Raw genomic sequence first — 11,620 nt, 5'->3', positions numbered from 1 at the left:
CCCCCCCCCTTTTTTCAAAGCACGTCCAAACTTACTGCATTCCCAAAGTGAGTGTTCCGAGTGTTCTTTTTTTTCTTTTTTCAAAGCGCCGTCAAAGGCTGTGGAGGCCTTATATATCTAAAAGGTGAGTGGATTTCATAGTTTTCGATTCTGTCCACCATGTTTCGAAGCTGAATTACACCTATAAATTTAATGTTCATTCATCAACCTAATCAGTAAGAGTAGTTTTTAACCGAATTATACTAAACACTTTTTTTTTCTTAATTTGCCATTTTGCAGGCATGAAACTTTTTTTGTGTGAGATTTGATTCTTTTTTACATGAACAATATGGCGTGCATTTCGTGAAACACATTGTACATGTGGCTGAGTGCTCTTCCCAAGCACGTGACTTTTGTATAGTATATATTTTACAGAAATTTACAAAATATGACCCGGATCATCATTGTACCAACTGACACGAAAGCACCCCAAAAAAACAAAAAGCCTTTGTGGTTATCAGCCTGTGTTCTATGTTATGGTGCGCATCGTTACTTAGAAAGGGTAAGCTGGGCCGCTAAACTCTTCTAACACAAAGTTGGGGACTGAAGTTCGCAGAGCGTGCTGATTGGACTCTCCGGACGAGGGCGTCACGCGGGACGAGATGTCAATCATTCAAACTATCTCGGTGCTGAAATTCCAGCGAGGTTGCGAAACACAAGGTGGTTGAGAGCTTCATCGGGGCGCGGGTGAGCAACGCCGTGGGGCCAGCCGAGTGAGCGGCTGCACTGATGACGTCGAAGCCGCGTGTCCCTACATCCCTACGCCGCGTTATGGCTCGTTCACACTTGCGAAATACGCATTTGCAACCGACTGGATTCGCTCGCCGAAAAAAGACCGCGCCGTTCACATTTGTTCCCGTCTGCGGAGTGGGTGGCGCCAGCGTCTCGCAGTTTTCCGAACAGACGAGAGCTGACGAGAGCTCCCAAACCACTGTACCCAAACCTCCTCCTTGCCCGCGCACGTCTCGTCGCCATCGTCGCCAGCTCATCAGCGGGGATCTGACGTCAACAAGCGCCACTTCCCCCGTGCGTTCTGATTGGCTTGCGGTGAGAGGAAGTTTTTTGCGGCGTTCAAAATTGGTCCCACAGCGATCTAGCTCTCCGCCGGAAATTCTGCCTGCTTTTGTCGCCGGGCGTCAGAATTCTCGCAGGTCCGGCCGCCGGTTCGCAAGTGTGAACGAGGCATTAGAGTCAGTCAATGATGCGTACACTCTTAGAAAAAAGGGTATGGATAGTCCTCCTTTAGGGGAGGAACGGTCTTGTAACCTATGTTCCTTTAGAAAGGGAGAAACGTTCGTCCCTGAAGCAGGGGAGCAACGTTCCTCCGTCGCTTGCATCTCAATATGGCGGCCCCGAATCGAGCAAATCGAGCCCAATAAGGCTTAACCAGGACGCTACATCTCTTGTACGGGACGAGAGCAGCAGCAAATAAAAGCGTCACACGAGCTTTCCGCAAACTGTGTTTATTTCCGAAGCCAGATTCCCCCCACAGGTACAGAAACTTGCGTTTCGAAAGCAGTTACTCAGTCTTCTCGTCGACAGCACTGCGATGTTAAACGGAGACAACCGATACCCAGTTACTTCGCGCACTTTGAGTCTTACCTTTGGTGTTCCTCGAGCCACAATTCCTTCGTCAACCGCACATCACACAGAGAAGGGCAAACTCAATCCGCGAAACCAAAAGCCGCTCTCGAAAGAACAAACTCGAAGCCGCTGTTTATCGCGAAGCGTGAAAGGTTAAATCGCTAGCCACCAGATGGCGGGGTCAAGCAGAGTAATTGCAAGCAGCTAGGCTAGGTGGCGCTAGGTACCGCCCAATTCATGTCCTACAAAAAATGATTTATTGTTTTCGGGCCACTACTGCGCTTCAGAGCCGCTGTCCTGCGCTTGGGGATCCTCTACTATACACACACATTGCACTTATTACAAGCATTAGGTGAACATACATTGAGCACATACACGGCACACACACAAATATCAATACAACGGAACACCACACTAACCCGAACACTACACCCGTGCTCTGCGTTTCCGTCTTTTATACTGGTCGTTTTGAACGTACGGAACTTTTCGGTGACCCCCTAAGCAATAAAAAATATTCCCAGCATGTTGATTTTTTCCCAGCAATGTCATACCTCTGAATGTATTTTAAATGGCTCAAGGGATGAATCTCTTATTAAAAGTAAACGCTCGATCAAGCCGTAATTATTTGAAAGCCAATAAATCAAGCCGCCATAATGCGGTTCGAAGCCATGAGTTTGTTTCCCCACACGGGACGTTGTAGCCTGTATTTCTATTGGTTTTTCTATTTGTGCTGTTCGCGCAAAGCTGCAATTGCCGTCTTGAATTAATCTCTGTAGAGCGGATATTCACTCAGCTGGAAGTGATGCTTCACATGCTGAGAAATCGCTTTTCGATCAACTTTAATGCAGTCAAAGCCGCGACTTGCGGCAGGTGTTCAGTGTACGGAGCTACGCCGTGGCGAGCCCAAAAATGTCCAGCGCTCATCCCAGCGCGCCACTTGGAAGGCAGTTTCTCCAGGAACCGTAGTATATTTAAACAGCAAAATAAAAGGCAGCTTTTTTTTTCGATTTTACCTTCTATTGTTTTTTAATGCCGAAATTCCATACTGTAAATATACGTACTTTCCGTCACGATTTCGTACTGTTCAGTCCTTGCCCCAGAGCGCAATCGCTCTCGGGGACGAGACAATTCCGACAGTCATATTGGCCATTGTACGATAGCGATAGGAGCTTCTACTGTTCAAACCAGCGTTCCAACATGACTATCCGCACGTTGATCGATTGCACGTAATCCCTCAAGTGGTATTAAACTTTTTAATGTAAAGCGGAATGTCAACCTGCGACACCCCGCCCCCTCATCACGGCCCGACCAACGGCATCAATGCCCGACAGTTTACGATCTCATCTTGTTGTTGCACCACTGATACGCGAACACACGGTCACATCGGCGATAATTCCAGTCTTCTGTTCACAACCCACAACACTGCCATCACGATGTTGCAGCTATGTTGCTGACACGCACAAATACAGAACCACGTTGAACGCCGGTTGCACTCGGCATCGGAAAACAGAACCGAACTCAGCGCGGAAGGCACCCAGGCAGCCGGCAGCAAAACCTGCCTGTCTTGGACGCAGTTCCTGCGGTTTCTATAACGTCGAAAACGTCGACACAGTTCCGGGTGGTTTCGCTACTGTAGCGACTGTAGTTCCGTCGGTTCGCCGCGCGCGCGAGTCCCGCAATCCGGAGACGGCCATCCCCCAGTGTACGTGGCACTGCTGGCACTGCTCCGCAACTTCGCTGTTTCTAGCGGCTTCGTTTGCTCGTTTGATAAAATTAGTGATAAAAGCGTCATTGCAACCGAAATGTTCTGCACGTTTAAACTAGAAGACGGAATTACAGGCGGCCTTCACTGCCGCTGAAGCTCAATGAACTCAACAGCTATTTATTAAACAACGTGCGCGACCTGCTCGAAAAACGAAACCGACAGAAGATGAGTCGGGAGGGCGAAAGCTTTCTCCCGTCTGCCTGGAGAAGGAGAAAAACGTTTCGTTCCTCCCCTTTTCTCGTGTCCGGTTGGGGGCGCGTTAGTAGAAGGGAGGAAGACGCGCCGTTGCTACTTTTTTCCTCCATTTTTTCTTAGAGTGTAGACTGCACCTAGGCACACTGTAAATACTCTGAACTTTCTCGTCGCAAGATCGTCGTTTGTGGAAGCTCTTGGTGACGACAAAGTGACGTTTCATAATTTTCGGAAAAAGTTATTTGAGGCCAAATGCTTCGCTTCGGAATCGAGGCGAAGATTGAACTTTGTGATATTGTGGATACGTGCGCGGTGAACACGGCTTTAGAGCTTATCTTCTGCCACTGTCAACAACGCTACTGCGGTCAGGCAGAGGCGGTGTGTGTGGTGACGTCGGTAGCGTTTGGGAGATGAGGGGGCGACGCCGACGGGGCGAATGAAGAGAAAAGAACGGAGACACGGAAATAAAAAGGGCTATGGCCAACAAACACACACACAAAAAAAAATCAATTGGGGGTCAGGGTGTGCCATAGGAAATCTTCGGGAGAGAGGGGGAGGGAAAGAAAAAGGGGTACGAACAGCACACACACACACACACAAATAGGGATCAGGAAGTGCTGTAGGAGATGTTCGGGAGAAAAGAGGGGGGAGATGTTCGGGAGAAAAGAGGGGGGGGGGGGGAGGGGGATGGTAGCCAAGAACGAGGATATCTTTTCCCCCGAATTTTTTTTATTATGCCTTTCTGAAATGTCTGGGCAATATATAGGTTGCTATGGTCAGGCGCTGAAGCGAGCGCCTCCTCTCTTACCCCTTATGCCCCTTGCCCTCTCTTTTCAGGACACGGGGGGGGGGGGGGGGGGGGGATGGGTCGCCCCCTTTCCTGTTCCCCCCATTTCGACAGCCCTGCTTAGAGGTGTCGAATTCTGGAATTAAAACGGTTCGCGTTCCATGAACTCATAGCAGCCGCGACAGGGAGCGAAAGCTCGCGCTGCAGAACCCAGGGATCCTGGGTTCGAGCCCCACCCCTGCCCGTTTCGATATGGATGCGCATCGTACCGGCGTGCGGTCGTGTATCCCTACTGCGTGGTGCACGTTAAAGACCCCAGGCTAGCGGTTGTACTGGACTGGCTAAACTGCTCATTTACAGCTGGGAGACTCGTCGCCCGTTGAGGCAGACCAAGCTCTAGGTTGTATCAACATAACTCAATTAAAAAAAAAATCTCAAAGTGGCGACAAAAGCCGGCGCCGCCTATAAAGGCGTATTTACACGAGGGAGAAATCCCGGGGATTTCTCCCCGGCACGCGCGCATCACGAGATGAAAACGCGAGGCTTTTGCACATCGCAAAGCCTGACGTTTTCGTCGTGGTAAGCGCGTGCCGGTGAGAAGTCCCCGGGATTTCTCCCTAGTGTGAATACCCTTTAAAGTCCCTCTATCCTGGGAAACGTGGCGCCAATCATTGTTGTGGAAATGCCCGAGACACGTGCCGCGCGCCACTTTTGGAAAGAACATGTCTGAAATCTAGCTCAGTGCTGCGCTGTGCCGCCATGATCTTCCCATGGGCTACACGTTGCACGTGCTTCGTGCATCGTCGCACCTTGCGCTACTTTTGAAACAGGAGGGGGCTTTAGCGCCGCCGTGCTGCACCCTCTAACGTGCCGGCGTGATACCGCACGATGGATTCGTGATTAAACAGATCATGCTTGGATTCGGGCGGGGCTGGTCGTGTCTGTTTTTGATCCTTGGGCAGCGTTCTCGGACCCACTGAACATAGTACATTCTTGTGAAGGTTTTGGGCTTCACGGTAATGTGCTGCAAATGGGCGATACTGTGTGAGCCAATTACCCCGGGGAAAGAAAGGGGAGAACGGGGGTGTTTAAGGGACAGCGCTAGGAAACACCAATAGAAAGGTAGTGTACGGACAGCGTAGCCTTCTACACCCTACGATAGAGCAGCACCCTGTATAACGTTTGAATGTCTTCATGGAAATTTTGCGGCAAAGCCCTTATAGTGAAGACGAGGTCGCTCATAATAAAAAAGGTATCTTTTCTTTTGTTTGGGAGGTGGGTGGTTGGGGGGGGGGGGGGGCAGGTTATATGGTACTCAATGCTTTGCCATCACAAATTAGTTCAAGTCCCTGGAAACGGCAGAGAGTTTTAAAAAAAAGATTAGTTTTTTTTATGTTCATTACTGGCGCGCAATTTTATCACATTTAGAAAAATAAGCTGCGTTTCTGCTTTAATGACAAAACTACAATAGTGTTTGAGGTTGTTTTTTTATATATTCAAAAAATAGAGGAGGGGGCATTTAAATATGCCCATTTTGATATATTTTCAGCCGTTCTATGTGAACTAGTTCGTTGGTAAATAATTTGTGAACACGTCTCTAAAAAATTTAAACGAAGTATTTTTAAAATATTTTTTGGACGCAGAGAAATATTTTTTTTGTAATTTATAATAATCTGTGTACATGTTGTAAACCTTTCATAGAATAAATCTAAAGTTCTACGAGCTCTCAGGTGCAAGCCTCACCGTTTACGCAATGATTTAAAATTACACGAGTAGGCTTAAGACTGCTTACTTGTGTAACGAAGAGAATAATAGACTCCTCTTTTCTCCGTTGATTAAAGATGCTGATATTAACAAATACAACTTTTTATTTAAGAGATAGGATATAAAATCTTTTACAACAGATATGGCCGATTCGTCAATTTATGTTGGGAGGAATAATTCGAACCTAAGGAAACCTCCCCTGCCGTCCTCCCTGACCACACACACCCTCAGCGGGGCCCCGACCACAGCCAAACTCGACAAACACAGTTCCACACAAAGGCGGGCGAGCCGAACTCCTCCACAGCCGTAAGGGGGACCAAGTTTGCGAGCTAGCGGGCGGACGGCTCCACAGCCGAAGGGGGGTCGGACGTGCAGGTTGGTTTCCAGAGGCAGGGAGATGTCCAAGGCTTGGTATCCGGGAGCCAAGTCCCTTACGGCCCTTCGGTGGCCGCTTATATTCAGTTCACCAGCATTCTGGGGTCCTCCAGTCCACCAATCAGAAAGTTTGGGAAGGACCAATCAAGGGGGGTTTTCTTAGAGCCAATCAAAGGCTCGGAACCTAAAGCAAATACGAACATTCCAATAACAAGCGCATATACGAGACAGAGCACATTCCAAACGAAGCTCACAAGAGCAGCCATAAACAACAGAAAGCACATTCGTACGTAGACAGAGAAGTTACACATACACAGCGCAAAGCCACCTCCGAAGTAGAGAGCCCAGATGCAAACATACACAAGACAAAACGTTTCCAACACGGGGTTCTGTAAACTAAGTGAAGCGTTACAGCGTTCACGTTCTCCCCCATTTGGGGTCCCCCGACCCCGGCAGAGGCCATGAGCCGTGCCGTAAAGACGAGTGAACCCCCGAGGAAGGCCAAAAACAAAGTAAAACTGTAAACTAAAAACTCGCGCGAGCAAAACTTCTCGACACTTGTATGAAGGCGAAAGCACTATAGTGCCGTGGGAGAAATGTATCCGAGTAGTGTTCCTACATGTATCGAAGTTTAGGACGACGTATAGGACGACGTGTAGGACGACTTCGTAGGGATCGACGCCAAATACGGCGTCTAGGACGACCTCTGGGCCGACATCGAGGAGGACGTCAAGGACGGCGTATAGGACGACCTCTCGGACGACTTTAAGCGCGACGTCTAGGATGAATTCTAGCACGACCTTAAAGACGACATCTAGGACGACGTTTATAGCACGACGTTTAGGACGACGTCGAGAACGACGCATAGAGGAGGACACCTAAGAAGGCTGTGGCGCATTTGCATGGGCGGCCACGATTGCCTGCGGAAGCCGCCGTAGATGTAGACGCTGCTGCCGATGCCGAGGCCGTAGATGTAGACGCAGTCGCCTGACAGTCCATCACACGAAGCACACAACGAGCAGAGGTGAAGTCCGAAGCGTATCTTTTGCATACGGCGCTCAGGCGGTGATATCACGCTGAAGACGCTTGATGACGTAGTTTTATTTCCATCTTTTGGGCACAACAACAATGCCGCCGACGCCGCTTGTTTTTCACGTATTGTGATAATGACGCCCGGAAGGACGACGCCAAGGTAATGGGACAAGTAGGGTCGCCCATTGAGCGGCGCGAGCCGCTCAATCCTATTTTTAACGGTTTACACGACGCTTTTTCGCTGCATGGGACAAGTAAGGCTTTCGCCTCAAAATTATTACTGCGTGCATGTTTAGGTTTTAAAATGACGCCTGTGAAACGTTTGCACTCTTCATAGTGAAACCTTGGCATTCTCCACGGCTCGAGCTTTGAAATTTCGCACCTCCGCAAGAAAGTTAGCTACGGCGTTCACAAACAGCTTAATGCTCAACCCAAAAATATGGAATGAACATATATTTCTTTTTTATATAATAACAAAAACTATGAACCGGTGTTCGCGTAGTAATTAGGGATTTTACACGTCTTCGTTCGATTAGTCCACATAAGGGTTTATTAACCAACTGACATAAAGTTAAGTCTTAGCATGTGCACTAGAGAAATTACACTTTGGGGGAATACTTCTAACCTAAAGAAACTTTTCCTGCCGTCTTCCTTGATCATACCTTCAGCGGATGCCCCAACCACAGCATAACTGGACAGGCAGGATCCACACAAAGGCGGGCGAGCGTAACTCTTTCACAGCCGTTAGGGGTCCCAAGTTTGCGAGTTAGCAGGCGGAAGACTCCACAGCTGAAGGGGATCGGACGTGCACGTTGGTCTCCAGAGTCAGGGTGTTGTCCAGGGCTTGGTATTTACACAGGAGCTAAAAGGAAGTGTTGCTTGGTCAGTGGCCGAGTTGGTGGCTGCTTATATTGGGTTTAGCAGCCCTTTGGGTCCAACTCGACAACGAATAACAGAAGGCTTTCCCAGAGCCAATCAAAAGGCTCGGAGCCCAAAAGCAAACATGAACATTAAAAAAAAACAAGCGCATAAACAATACAGTACAATTCCCGAACGAAGTCCACAAGAGCAGTCACAAAGAACACAAAGCACACCCGCAGACAGAGAAGATGAGATCCCAAAATGCAGACATGCACAGGACAAAACATCTCCAACGCGGTGCTCTATAAACAGGTGTAAGTTTACAACGGCCACGTTCGCTCCCATCTGGGGCCCACTGACTCCGGTAGAAGCCATGAGCCGTGCCTTGGAGACGAACGAACCCTAGGAGAAGGTAAAAATATAAAGTATAGCTAGACTAAACACTCCCGCGAGCAAAAACTTCGCGACATCTTCCCATTATGAAAAAATAGTGACCTCACTGTTAAAATACACGCACTAAATTCTTAAATCTTTATCTTGATATGAGTGGGCACACTTTTTTTTTAACGTAAAATTGCTGCTGGAAATCCTGCTTCGGTTATAACGTACATGACATCGCAAGTACGCAAGACCGTACATGTAATTTAAACAGAATCCGCAAAAACTGTCTATCTAGAAACTAGATCAAGGTTACAGGAAACATTTTCACGAGGTTAGGCAGATGGTTATTCGGAAACTTGTTAGGCCGCGGTGGATCATGTCGTTGCTTTGAAATTTTTTTCAAACTTCTAAATGATAAATGAGAATGTTTTCATAGAGCAGTGGTTCTCAAATGGGGGTCCGCGGACACTTTGGGGTCCGCGAAGGCATTCTAGGGGTCCGCCAAGTTACTCAACCCGGCAATAAAAATTGTCTTTTATCAGGTCGAGAAGAAATGTTTCAGATTTCGGGCGAGTTTTCTCGTGTGTGTACGTCAATAACTGAGGTCTACTTTACACTATCCCTTAGTTATATAAATTTACTAAATTATTATAATATTTAACCTATACCTTTTCCCTCCCCTCACCATCAATGGGGCCCTCCATTATATCCGCCGATTCACAAGGGGTCCGCGAAACATCGATGGTTCAGAACCACTGTCATAGAGTATAGTCACTTCCATCGACCTCCACAGCACAAATCTTCCGGTGTTGATTTCTTATTTCTTATTTGTTGATTTCAGTGGTCCATAGTTGCACGTAGTGGCTAATCCATGGAGAGCAGTGAGGTACTCCTCGACGGTTTCCGTCTCCAGTTGCGATCTTGTGTTGAACATGGCTCTCTCATACACCACGTTTCGACGAGGAGTGAAGCAACGTTCGAAGTTCTCCATCATTTTGTCGAAGTCCTGAGCCTCGGTGTCGGACAGCTTGAAGGTCTGTAAGACGTCTTCCGCTTGTGGTCCCATGATGTAAATGAGAGCGTCGAGTTGGTGTGATGATGGTTGAGATGCCAGTCCTCGTGCACTGTGAAAGCGCTTGAATCTCTTCTTCCACGCCGGCCATTCGTTAGGTGTTGTAAAACTGAAGGCTTCGGGTGGCGAGATGCGAAAAGTTGCCGTTACCGTTTGTTCGGTAGCCCCGTTGTCGACAGAAGTTGAGGGCTTGTCCATTGTTCCTTCGTTTTTAGTCGATCCTGCGCTTTACTAATTATTAGTAGACTCGCGGAGTGATCCCACTTCTGACACCATGTTTTGTTTTACATTCTTTTGCGAAGGGCACACATAGACAACCTTTCATGCCGGAGTCAGGCTGAAGACTGACGTTTCGTTTATTAAATATAAAACGAAATAAAAGAAAGGCGCCTCTGGTACGGGGCGCTCAGGTTACGCGCGAAGCGGGCGAACGGATGTTTAGATCTCGTGATGCGCGCGAACGGTTGTTCTCGGTCGCTATGACTTTGGTTGGAGCTCGCTAGCGTCGGCGCGTTGGCCACTCCATAACTACCCCCCCCCCCCCCCCCCGCCTCCCTTGTGACGCCACTCCTATCTCGGGCGACTTCCCCTGCCGTCCTCGGTCCTTTGGCGGCTGTTTATATTGGGTTTACCAGCCCTCTGGGCCATCTCGAAAACCAATCACAGAAGGCTTTCCCGGAGCCAACCGAAAAATTCGGAGTCCAAAGCAAACATGAACATTCAAAAAACAAGCGCATACACAAGACAGAACACATCCCGAACGAAGTCTACAAGAGCAGTCATAAATAACATAAAGGACACCCGCAGAAAGAGAAGATGAGATCAGACATGCACAGGACAAACCATCTCGAACACGGTAGTTTATAACAAGGAGTAGTCTATAACAAGGTGTCAGTTTACAACGTTCACGTTCGCTCTTTTCAGGAGCCCATCTTCTCCGGTACAAGACATGAGCTGTGCCGTGCAGACAAACGAACCCTCGGAGAAGGTGAAAACGTTAAGTAAAGCTGGACTAAACACTGGCGCGAGCAAAACGTCGCGACACAGGACCATCATTATCCCACAGTCAGTCGATCACAGATCCAATACGAAACGGCGCCGAGAACTATTAACGCGTCGGAAACTGCATCGTTGCTTTCATAGGGCAGCGTGCCTCTGTGTCCCAGGGGAATTAAAAATCAACTGGAATACTGTTTAGCTACCTCTTTCGTAAATAACCCTATCTATACAACTTCGTACATTCCTAAACATTCACAACACCATTTTTAACTGGTGGCATTGGCTCGTGCCTCCAGAAATAGTTCGTACGTCAGCAACTAGGTACGGAAGATGAAAAAAAAAAAATCCATTCACGCAAGTTGCCGGATAAAGTATACACTCTAAAACAATTGTATCTTCATCTTTTACAGAACACAGAGACAGCCAAGCACCACCATTACCCTCCCAGCGTTGTCCGTACGACAACGCTGAAAAGTTAAAATAAAAATAAAAAAATAAGCACAGTTTCCATGAGTCGGCACTTTGCAAGATCATTTTATAAACGAAAACCACTTTTTCTTGTCGGCATCCGCCGCAGGTTATGCGGCAGGTGCTCGCTGTGCCCGACATTTCTCCGCGAAAACAGAGCCACGCGGAGAGGTAGTAGGACGGGAAAAGGGGGGAGGGCGTGTCTCACACGGGCGAGCCTCCCAGGACGTAAGCAGAGAGGGGGAAAGGGAAGGATACGTCGACGCGGGAAAAACGACGCCATTGTGGCGGCATCGAAAAC

This window comes from Ixodes scapularis, unplaced genomic scaffold (assembly GCF_016920785.2).
Source record: "Ixodes scapularis isolate PalLabHiFi unplaced genomic scaffold, ASM1692078v2 PGA_scaffold2__306_contigs__length_199485367, whole genome shotgun sequence".
NCBI classification, from domain to species: domain Eukaryota; kingdom Metazoa; phylum Arthropoda; class Arachnida; order Ixodida; family Ixodidae; genus Ixodes; species Ixodes scapularis.
Note: the sequence above shows the minus strand (reverse complement) of the source record.